Source organism: Chlorocebus sabaeus, chromosome X (genome assembly GCF_047675955.1).
Source record: "Chlorocebus sabaeus isolate Y175 chromosome X, mChlSab1.0.hap1, whole genome shotgun sequence".
Lineage (NCBI taxonomy): Eukaryota > Metazoa > Chordata > Mammalia > Primates > Cercopithecidae > Chlorocebus > Chlorocebus sabaeus.
Window position 1 is genome coordinate 127258700 of NC_132933.1, and position 12779 is coordinate 127271478.

Sequence of the window (12779 nt, forward strand, 5' to 3'; positions counted from 1 at the left end):
CCAGACCTAATGTTAGTACTGTTGTTTCATAGGGCTTTCCAATGAAGGTAAGGAAATAGCTTTGTCTCAAAGTCATTTTTACTAAATGGCACCTCCTGCTTTGTCTTTTGCTTTCTCCTTATGTTTGCCTGAGTTATCATTTCTTACAACTTTTAAAATATCATGGCTGAGGTCCCTTTTACATATAGCTAAAAAAGCACTCTTCATCTGCTATGTACTAAATGTTTATGTTCCCCTATAAGTCATATGTGGAAGTCCTAATCCCCAGTGTGATGATATCTGAAGGTAGGGCCTTGGAGAGGTCACTGGAGTGAGGTTAGATCATGAAGGTGAGGCCCTCACGATGGGATTAATGTCCTTACAGAAAGTAGAGGAAACACAAGATCTCTCTTTCTGTGATGTGTGAGGATAGAAAGAAGGTTGCTGCCTGCAAACCAGGAAGTAGGCCCTCACTACACACTGAATCTGTGGGCATCTTGATCTCAGACTTCCCTGTCTCCAGAACTATGAGAAATAAATGCTTGTTGTTAAAGCCATCCAGTCTATTGTGCTTTGTTATAAGAGCTCAAACCAAGATACCATCTAAAATTCTCAAATAGTTTAACCATTTGTTTTTCTCAATCGCTGCCCATAAATGAATGGATTACCACTGAAAGACATGCAAGTTCATTATTTTCATAAGCTATACTGAAGTGAAACAAAAGATTATTTGCCTAAACATGGACTTTGCAGACACTTGGGGCACCTACACATCTCATTAAATAAAAGCCTGGCAGACAATGTAATCCCATTACTTTCAAAAAGCACTGTGTTTGTGACCTCCATTTAACAAGAATAAGAAACACAGACAAATAAAAGGGGTGGGGGGAAAGCACAGAATTTTTGGATTATTGCTGATAGATCCTTCCCTAACATTTGCAGGATTGGGGTAGAATACACATGGAGGCCCATATATCATATGTCTTTCTAACAAACTGGAAGACCAGATTTTAATTTAGAATTCTGGGAGTCCTTGATGTTCTAAGTAAGAACATGATCATGTAGGACAAGCCTGTGGCCTGTGGCCATGGTATGCTCTGCTCTCTTTCCCCTGACATCCCTGCATTCCATGTTGCAAATTTTCACACACATGTGTAGACACCCTCGCCTGAACACCTCAAGTCCGCCCCAAGCCCCGACAATATAGTGGAGCCCTCTGTATAGTGGGGCTCAGTGCAGGGTCCTCTCTCAGCAGGCCTAAAGTCAGTACTGATTAATGAAATTTCTAATTTCTTTTAAGGAAATTGGCTTTTAAGAACGGAATACACATACAAAATCGTCTCTGTCAGAGCTTCACTCTGGAAGATAGTCCTAGCTTGCTTGAAAAGTTTGAGGAGGTGTTAAAAGATTTTTGAGAGGGGTGTGTGAAAAGACAAAGATGGATTTTATGAAATTCCCAAGAGGATGATGTAAGAAAAGAATACTCCTAGCTAAAGAAAAACAGAATGAAGATGGGAGCACACCTCTTTAGTATCATTTGCTTATTATACTTCCTCTCCCTCTCAGTAATTCCTTTCATTCATAATGAAGTTTTTAAAAACAACCTGCTATGCTACAGCACTTAGACGATGAGAAGAAGGAGACAAAGAGAATGTCAACATAAGGGTTTCCATCTTCGATTTTGAAAGCTGCTTGGAAAACGAGACGCTTAAATGCAACAGCAATAGAACAGAATGAGGTGGTTTGTGCTCAAGCACTAAAACACAGAGTGCATGATGAGTTCAGTAAAGGTAGACAGAGCCAGTGTGAAGTGGCCAGGAAAACTCTCTTCAATTCCAGCACAGTCTTGTCAGAATTAATAAGATTTTAGGGTGTCTGGGGAAAATAGCTTTTCCCAGATAAAAGAGCAATACCTCAAGGTTCACATCCTAATTCTATTCCAACTCATTTCTATTAAAATAAAAATAGACAAACTAGCCAGGCAAAGAAAAAACTGAGTATAAGAAACTCAATGTCTACTTCTAACTGTGCTCAACTTCCTCCAAAGATAATTCATAGACATACACAGAGAACTACCATAGCCATATACACATTCTATCTTCTCTAGAGGTTTATATTTTTAAATGAGGAATATTAATATTGACAGGTACTTGATAAGATGTCCTTGAATATTTAACAATCACAATGGAGGAGATACGAGGTAAGAACTGTTGACATTAGATACAGGTTAAGTGTTCTTACTGCAGAACAGAAAAGGTCATTTCTTTGGTTGTATGACCCACCTAGAAACTAACCAATACAAGGCTCTGTATTCAACATAAAATTTCAAGATGTCTTTGAGAATTACAGAAGCTAGGAAGAGTACTGATGAAAGTGACTCCAGATTCCAAGTAATGGGAAAAGATGGCACTTTAGGTGGTAAAATTAAAAACTTTAGGGTTCGGATTAGGAATTAACGGATTCATCAAGAACAGGGTCCAGAGAGGAAATGACCTAAGTTTTGTCTTAACACAGAGTAAAATGGAGACTAAAAATAATGTAAAAAAAAGGGCAAATGGTCAAGCAGTGCCTACACCATACATTGGAGCAGCGTTCTTTGGGAACAACTCAGAGAAAGGATTAGTAACAGATGTGCAGGTCCCCCATTACTCATTCATCCTAGGGCAGCCTGCAGAGATCTAACAGAGCTGGATGTCAGACTCTGAGCCTGATTAAGGCAGTATTAATCTCTGCCTAAGTGCAATTAGAGGCCAGAACATAGTAGTAATATCACTTGCCAAAACCTTGGCTCCACCTCTATCCTGTCAACTCAGCATTAATGATTGAAAGAAGAACCACGATCTTCAGGATCAGTGAGTTGGAATCTAAACCTTGTGGTTGCAGCCAAATGACATAGCAAACTAGCAGTAGGATTCACTACATCAACCATCATGTTTGTGGAAGTGACTATCACTGTCTTTATACGGGTAGGGGTTGGAGTGGCAGAGATCTAAGCCACCCTTGTAGTAGACCTGGATGGACTGTCATATGCACTGCATCATAACTAATTTCCATAGAGCTTTGCAGACCATCTCCTTTCTGAAAGGCCAACTTGCAGGGTATAAGTCTTAAATAAATTAACTCTTACCTTAAGGAAGGTAATTTGGGCAAAAATGATTCTGGGAGCAAGATTTATAATTTAAGAAAACAAAATATTTCCTTGCCACTTGATTCTTGGTTCAGACTTGTAATTTGTTTTGACATTAAGATGTTAACAGATGTAGCACAAGCAGACACTTGGAAAAGTGCTTGTGAAGTAGCTTCGGCTCTCAAAAACCTCTGTACTGTCAAGAGAAAGAAATGGCCACACTGTTCCAAGGAAGAAAGTCAGAAATGTGTGGATCAGAGGCCTTCCCCCAGCAGCCAAGTTCAATGTGAACTGGCTCAGCTCCAAACTTAGCCACAGACACGTGAGGGAACCCAGCAGTGACCAGCAGAATGACTTAGCTAATCCAGTAATTTTTGTTTTAAGGGCTGAGTTCTAGGGTGACTTGTTACACAGCAATAACTAAGTGATACAATGTTCAAAATTGCTTGGAGGAAGTATTTTCCCATTGAGCACAATAAAAAAGGTGTATGAGATAACACTGGAGAACTAAAGGGAAATTCTTTAGCAGTGACATCAGTGAATATAAAGGCTATCACAAAGGAAATTAGAGCATCTGAAATGCCAAAAAATACATCGGTATTGCTAATTAGAAGAAATAAATGTCATTTGACGAGGCTCAAGAGACTATCCATGGTTACATGTACCTTTATGTTGTTGTTATTATTCCCGAAAAACTAGTCTTCAGTTTGTCCTTGCTAAATCTTTAAGCTAACAAGTTTCCTCACTTCGTATTATAAAACAATATTTCTTTATCTTCCATAACGATGTGTAATGATAGTATTAAGATGATTTATAAGCTACAGAGACTAGGAAAAGACCAAATATGCCCACATTTCCATAGTGCCACAGGTCCATAAAAGTTTTAACACAAATCATGTTGATGGCACTTAACATATATTAGTGAACATTTTCATATGGTGGTTAAGATCAAAATCTAATGAAATAATCCACTTTGAGGCAAAACTGGTTTATTATTCTGGACATCATCCACCTCAGGAATTTGACAATTTTTAGGTCTAGTACAGACATTAAAAGATTCTTCCTATGTTTATCAATGAAACTCGGTTATTTCTGTAAAAAGGTTTTGTCTTACTAGTTCTATTCACCACATAGGATTAGAAGAATCCGGGTAGATATCTAGAATCAGATCGAATCAAGTCAGATATTTCTATGTAAGCTCTGTGTTAGAAAATGAAACTGAAAAAGAAAGGGGGAGAGTTGATGTTTTCGATGAAGAGCATATAATCCAATTATATATTTCAGGTAGATGAGTATTCAAGGGGTAGAATTAAAGAGGGGTGACTGGTTCTAAGTTAGGAAGTAATTCAGAAGAAGAAAAGGTAATGTTATGCTAGCCATTAGGAAGAGTGCCATGGGTGAAATGGAACATAAATTGGGCCTCAGATAGGGGGTAAGATTTCGATTGCCAGAGTGGAGTGAGACAGGCTGCCCCTGTCAAAGGAAGATGGTGGGAAAAAAAGGAAAACCTAACATAAATAAATGTTATTAAGTGAAGATTAATCAGAATTCTTATACCACTAGAATGATATCTCTTTAGACAATGAATAAGCATTAATTTCATTCTATCACACCTACAAAAACAAATGTCCTTTGTGTGATTTACAGTACTTTTAGAAGTCCAAGGACTTCTTTATATTATGAAATACTTACTATCCCCATGAAGCTGAAGTGAGAATTAAGAATATTTTAAGGAAGATAGATAGGTAACAAACCAAAAGATACATGACTTCCCCAAAGTCACCTAACTTCAATCTTCCCTTTTCCCCTTCTCCTAACATCCTTCTTTGTCACACCTTTGAGTCTAAAAATGCCAGAGTGTATATATTTCGTATCTTTAAGAAGTTGAATCACAAAAATCAACAGAATATACCAACTAGTGAGAACCATGAATAAAATTTGCAATAAAATTGTCCTTCATCCCAATATTGGACTTAATTAGGTACCAAATAACCTGATAATCCCTTTGAACATTTGAAAAACATAAAAAAGCAAAATCTACAATTCTGTTGTAAAAGGTAGCTTTGAGCCACTAGCTGTTCCTTTCTCACTTTCTTATCATATACAAAACATCTAAATCTTCAATATTTAGACTCCCGAACATTTTGCTTTCTGAGAATAAGTATTAGAATTCACAGAAAGGCTATGGTAATAATATAAATAAGCAGTGAGTCATAAAGCAAGTTTCCCAGTCTCTTCTTGTGACTGTGGGAGCAGGGAGAGACAGGAAGTGTGGGAACTGGGGCATGAGGGGGCAGAAGTACAGAAGGAAATCTTGGATCTTATTAATGAAAACATCTTCTCCCTGTGTGAAAATCCCACCCCGAAAGGAGACAGAGCTCCACCTCACAAACTTGTAGCTTGAAACTTTCAAGCTAATATTGCTTTAAGGTCTATCATTCTGCCAGAGGTTGGCAGTACCTTAATTTGTCACTGTCAAGCAGGCAAATTTCTTTAAGGTCTGATTATTGTTTTCCATTCTGCTTTCTCTGGACACATTAGCCTGCTAATACAACAAGCATGCTGGAGATCAACTTCAGGGACATCAAATAGAGCTCATTACTCTGAACTGCCTGCTGTGTTAACTGTCCTGGAAAGAATGATGTGATTCAGGTAAGGGTATTGGATAGGGCACAGACTGTCCAAATGTTTCTGTGGTCTTTGCTATGATGCCTTCAGGAGAGCATGCTGATGAGCACATATCTGTTTCTCTGACACGGAACATTGAATTTGAAACATTAATTCATAACATATGAAATATTTCATCCTTCTCCCTATTAGAGGGCGCAAATCAATCACTCAGTGAACAGAGAGCTGAAGTATGAGCACAGAGGACTTCTCTCCAGAAGTATCCACAGAGATTTCATGGTTGGGTCAAAAAACTTCTGTAGAAAATCCCACTTGAGGTTTTCCTTCACCTGCATGCAATTTAAGGGACTTTGTATTAGCTAAGAGTCAAGTATAGCAAAAAGCATTAGGCTCAAAGCTCTCCATGTCATGCATATTTTTCCTCATTCAATTCTCTAGCTACTGTTTCCATTTTTTTTTTTTTTTCACCAAAGAATAGAACCAGGACAAAATTTTTGTGTGGTTTCCTGAAAGGCTTTGGAGAAAATAATACTTAACTCTGACATATGATGTAGGAGTGTGCAGTAAAAGGTTGACAGAAGCCAATATTTACAATGCTATTTAGAGATGATAGGACAGTTAGTTATAAAACCTTCCAAACCCTTTATAATAACTCTCTTCCAGGGGCCCTTGTTATGAGATCAACTTACAGATGGAAATGGTTTTACAACAAAGACATTTAGTGCTTGCATAATGGCAACAAAACAAGATAAACATTTAGAACTTCCTTTGCAACCACCCAAAGAAGGAGGCTCCATGCTAAAGCCTTGCCCAGTGGTTCCAAACCTGGCTGCTCAGTAGAATCACCTGGTGAGATTTTAAGACTCTGATGCCTGTGCTGCATTCCCAGACCAGTTAAATCAGAATCTCTGCAGTATAACTCAAGCATTGAAATTTTTTAAATTAAGTTATAATTTACATTCCATTAAATGCACAAACCTTTCATATCATTTGGCGAATGTATACAGCTGTGTAACCTACCCCACCCCCCCCCCCCATCACAATATGGCCCATTTCACCCCAGGAAGTTTCCTTAATTCCCTTTACAATCAATCCTCACCTCACCAACCCCTAAAGGTAACCACTGTTCTGATTTTAAAACTATGGATTATTTTTACCTATTCTAGAAATTCATATGAATGGGACCTTATAGCACATACCTTTCATGTTTGGCTTCCCTCACCGAAATACTTTTGAGGCCCATCTATGTTATGGCATATATCGGCAATTTGTTCCTTTTTATCGCTGAGTGATAATCCCTTGTATGACTATATGTGTATTTTTAAAATCCATTCTCCTGCTGATGGACATCCGAATTCTTTCCTATTTGGGGTTATGAATGAGGCTGATAGAGACATTGTTGGGCACATATTTATGTGGATACATACTTTAATTTTCCTTGGATACTTAGGAGTTGAATTGCTGGCGCAAATGGTTAAGTCTTTTGAATTTTAGCCATTCTAGTGAGTATGTAGTGTAGGCATTACTAGTTTTTAAAGCTCCCTAGGTGTTTACAATTTGTGGTCAAGGTTGAGAACTGCTTTTCTACATAATTGTCCCCAGAGAGGATGTCTTGGTCTAAACTATTACAATTAGAAGTGTCCAAAGAGAATGGGTTATCTTATGAGCTAACAAGCCCTCCCCTTCACTAGAAGTACGAAAACAACTAGTGCAAATCAGGAATGGTATATAGGCAATGCTACTTAATATTTAGTGTCCAAGCAGATCTTCTGGGGATTTTGTATACATGCAGATTCTGACTCACTAGGTCTGGTGTAGGGCCTGAGATTCATTTCCAACAGGCTCCCACATCTTCTCAACGCTGAGGATCTGGAACTCACACTTCGAGTAATAAAGGTATAGAGTCAGTTCCTGTATTAGGTAAGGGATTGGAGTAAAATTGAGATTCCTTCCTAAACTATGATTCTGTAGTCCAATGACATTCACATCCTCCATCCTGATCACTTGCAGGGGCTGCAGTCTCTGAACATTTCCACTTGCATACCTGGACATTATAGTAATGCCAGATCCACCGTAAAATCATTATACTCCCAATTGGCTGCCTGTACAAACCTCCCTGTTCACACTTAACTTTAAAACTAACCTCAAAATCCTATTATCAGAGCTCTCATTCTTGCTACGTTGTCCTTTCTCTTTCATGACCAGTCATCAACAAGACTTTTCAAATCTCCTTTAATTTAATTCGGCTCATGTTTGTCAGTCACCCACCTGTGTCTGTGAAAGACACAATAGGAGGTACTGTGAAATTCAAAAGAATAGGTCCCACATTCTAGTGAGGGAGCAGATGCAAACAACTATGCAACAGAAGACAGAGACTGGAAAAGCTCTTCCCATAAGGTTGATCTAGCTTGCACTCCAACTGCTCCCATTGCAAGCTAAGCTGGGGTGTCCACTACTGTAGCAGCCTCTTACTAGAAGGAAGTGGTATCACATTTTTCACATCCAAACTTTCTGCACACTCCATATGGGCCTGTGTTCCCGAAGAAGAACTTTCATAGTATTATTCCTTTGCTCAAAAGCCTGAAGTATTTTCCCATCCTAGTGCTCACCACTTCGTCTAAATCCCTCCACCTGGCTTTTAGGATTCTTTGTAATTTGTTACCAACCTGCAGATAACATAGAACTTCTTGCTCCAGAACAAATTAAATCTCACCTATTCAGTGAGGCCTTCCCTGACCAGTAATAGACTCCAGGGATCTCTCCCTCTTCTCAAATACTCAAGTGCCAATAAGTCAATATAAAAAGAAATTTAGCCTTTCATTGTTTAATGATCTTATTTTTTTTAAATCGTCACATATGTGGGGTTTTTTTCTTATTTAAATAAAGATCCACGAATATAGGGTACTTGCCCTATTCATCCATCATATTCCACAGAGCACCTTGTTAGTGTTCATTGGAAGAAGAGAAGAGATAGTTGGGAAAGGAAACTAATATTAACTAAAATTTTCCTATTAGTCAAATACCTTGGGATTTGCTTCATAAAGAGCAACTTACTGAATACAACCATTGCAGGAGGTATTAGCCTCCCTTGAAACTGACTTGGGTAACTCACAAAGAATGGTTCTGGGACCAGCAGCATCACCTGGAAAGTTTTTATAAATGCAGATTTTTGTGTGCCCTCCCACCCCACATATACTTAATCAGAAACTGGGAGGGGAACCCAGCAGTTTGTGCTTTAAAAAATGCTCCAGTTGATTCTGATACAAATTAAATTTTGATAATCGCTGACTTAGAGTTTGAATAAATTAACCAAAGTCAAATAGCCTGTTAGTTACAGACCTGTTCAGTCTAAGACCAAAAACCGTTCTCCTAATATTACATCATAATGTTTCCTTGACCAATTAATTAATAGGCTCTTCTGGATAACATAGAAAGTTATGAGTCTATTTGTTTCCCATTTTTAGACTCTAGAGTAAAATTTTCATTTAAAAGGTGATTTAAAAAATTAAAGTAAGCCCTAAAATGACTGTAGCTGTAGGAATTATTATAATACAAGACGTTCATATTGCTTCTGTTAACATACACGTAAATTTCCAGGAGGCCAGAAGCACCCAATGACTAAGAAAATTGGAATTTATTCTCTATCCTAAGCCTTTGTGGTCTGACAAGTAGTTGTACATAAATTAACATCAAAATAATACAATGCCAGCATCTGAAAATAGAATAAATGCTAAATGAGGACTTTATCTTCATTTTAGTCAAATATTCCGCAGAGTAATTGGTAAAGACTGCCTGAGCTTTTAATGGGAACAATCTCACTTGCCTTAATCATTAGATGAAGGGGAAAAATATCTACATTAATCAAGTTCTATTGCTTTGCCATTCTCTTAAAGAGACTCTGTAATCTCAAAGGCCTCCTCAGAAAGCCCACCAGAAAAGCCTTACTCACAAACTAGATTTCATGAATCATCTTTCCAACACATGATAACAGATAAGTGAGGCAGTATCTTACAATAATCTTTATACTTTAAAAAATCATTATTTTACAGCAGTTAAGATCAGATTAGCATTTTATTAGAATCTAAAAATGACATGATTCTACAAAAGTTCACTTTTTTCATTTCACGTGAACTGTTCCTTAAGCTTTTGTGTTTACATATAAAAAATATATGATTGTACTCCATATAAATTGCTGTTATCAAAAATTTAACATCATAGCAGTTGTGTCTGTCATGCTACATGGACCTTTAGTGCTAGCTAGGTAAGGCTTTAGTATGCCAACCCAATAGGCAAGACTTCTGAACATACTGCCTCTTAACATACCCAACTGACTGCCATGATGGAATAAATAATTGAGAGAGATGGAAAGGACCTTAAAGATCATTTTAACTTCCCTTATTTTGCAGGTGATGAATCTTAAGCCCAGAAAATCAGGATGACTTCTTTCTGGCCATCGTCCATGGCAGAAGAACCTGGAATCCAAATCTCCTGACTCTTACCTTGCTGGGCTCACTTTACAATACACTCTAGAATGTCAGTGCAATTCATTACTTCCTCGCCCAAAGAGTTTTGAAAGGAACTCATCCATGTGATCAAAGAAAGGTTAGATAAAGTTTCTCAGTTTGACTCATGCCTTTAGTAATGAAGAAAAGTGTCAGAATGGCCAGGGATATTATTCCCTAGTCTCCAAGTTCATCCAGAGGGAAGAAAATTTCCACTCCACTCTACAGCAGGAAAGAAAAAAAGAAGGAATCCACTCAGCTTCTTACTCTATACTCCCTCCTCAGGCACGCCTCCCCAAAGGAGGGATGAGGAGTTTCTTGTCAAAATGACAGAATTGGGAGGTACATGTTGACTCAGGTTCTTCCAAGCTTGCTTCTTTCCAAAGCTCCTGTTCTCAAGACACACATAATTGTCTCATTTTTATTAATTTAAGCCGATATTTTTACTTCCATTTACCTAATTCATAACCTATTTTTCAGTGAGGAAATAAGCTGAAAATAACCCCCTCAAACCTCAGTAAGTTCAAAGTTTTCATCTATTGGAAAGTCATCTGTAACAACAACAACTGCTGTTACTACTACTGCTGCTGCTACTACTACTACTACTACAACAAAATTTGGTTCCAGATTAATAAGAATATTGAGGCATAAAAGAAAACTTAAAAGCCTTTACATAGTAATACAGGAGGCTATCTTCATAGCATCAGGACAAGACAAGATTTTCATAACTAAATCTCTAAAATCACAAACAGCACTGAACAAAAGGAGAAGACTGATGAAACTGAGCTACACTAAAATTAAGATTTTTTCATCAAAATACACCATAAAAAAGAAAATAATCCATAAGTCTTATAACCAACAAAGGACTAATATCCAAAATATACCAAAAACTTCCATCAGTCATTAAAAATAAAACAAAAGCAACCCAATAGAAAAATTATCTAAAGACATAGGCACTTTATAAAACAGGAAATCCAAATAGCAAAGAAATACAAGAAAAGATACTCAAGTTCATTACTAATTAGGAAAATGTAAATTAAAACAACCTGCAATTAAATATTGGGCAGACAGACAAAATTTAGAAATCTAACATTATCAAGAGTTGCAAAGGAAATGAAACAATAAAAATTCTCATTCACTACCAATGAGTGCATAAATTTTGAAATACAACCACATTGAAAAGTAGTTCATCATTGCCTAGTACAGTTAGAGATACATCTCGTGCAAAACATCACCACAAATTTTTCCTATTCGTGTAGGCATGCCCCCTTTTCAATATGGACTTGCAGCTCTCCCATCCATAGGTAGAGTCTATTCTCCAAATTCTTTATTCCAAGTTGGCCTTATGACATGCTTTGACTGCTGTAGTAGAATGAGATGGATGTGATGAAGTGGGAATATTGAATACTGAGCCTAGGTCTTGCCCCCTTGCTGTCACATGACTGATAAGCAAAAATAAATAAATAAATAAATAAATAAATATTTTTAAAAAACTAGTCCTTGATGAGTAGAGACCACATAGAGAAAGAGGTCTGACTGACAGTCAGCAATGACAGCAAGACATATAAATGAGGCAATCTTGGGCCATCTCATTCTAGTTGAGCTGCCAGATGATAGCAACCACAGGAATGAACCCAGGAGAGACCAGAAAAAGAACTGCGTAGCTGAAGCCAGCCTAGATTACTGACACACAAAATTTATAAGCAAATAAAATGGTGGTAGTTCTAAGTTACTACACTTACGATGGTTTTTACACAGAAACAGATAATTGATTCATTATTCATATCCTTTGACTCAGACTCCACTCATTTTATATCCTAGAGAAACTCTCAAGAGAAACACAATTTCCCCAGGAGACAAATAGAAAAATGTTCATATAAGTACTATTTATCATAGTCCTGATATGTTTTGGCTCTATGTCCCCACCCAAATCTCATCTCGAATTGTAATCCCCATAATCTCCACATGCCAAGGGAGGGACCTGCTGAGTGGTGATTGGATCATGGGTTCAGTTTCCCCCATGCTATTTTCATGATAGTGAATGAGTTCTCATGAGATCTGATGGTTTCTTAAGTGTTTGACAGTTTCTCCTTCACATTCTCTCTCACCTGCCATCATGTAAGACATGCCTGCTTCCCCTTCCACCATGATTTGTAAGTTTCCTGAGGCCTCCCCAGCCATGCAGAACTGTGAGTCAATTAAACGTCTTTCCTTTATAAATTACCCAGTCTCAAGTATTTCTTTATAGCAGTGTGAGAATGGACTAATAAAAGTCCAAAACTGGAAAAAATCAAATGTCCATCCACAAGAAGAATAGATCAATAAATTGTGCTATGTTCATAACACAGAATACTTTACAGCTTTATAATTAGCCTTGATCTGTACATATATTGCATACATTCTCCTGTATGTATATTTTATAATTTTCAGAATGAAACAGTCATCTTTATACTTAGTGAAATAGGTAAGCAATTTAATGTTCAGAGGCAACCAGTATATAGAAACGCAGATACCCAAACATCACTGATGCCTTGGGATGGCTG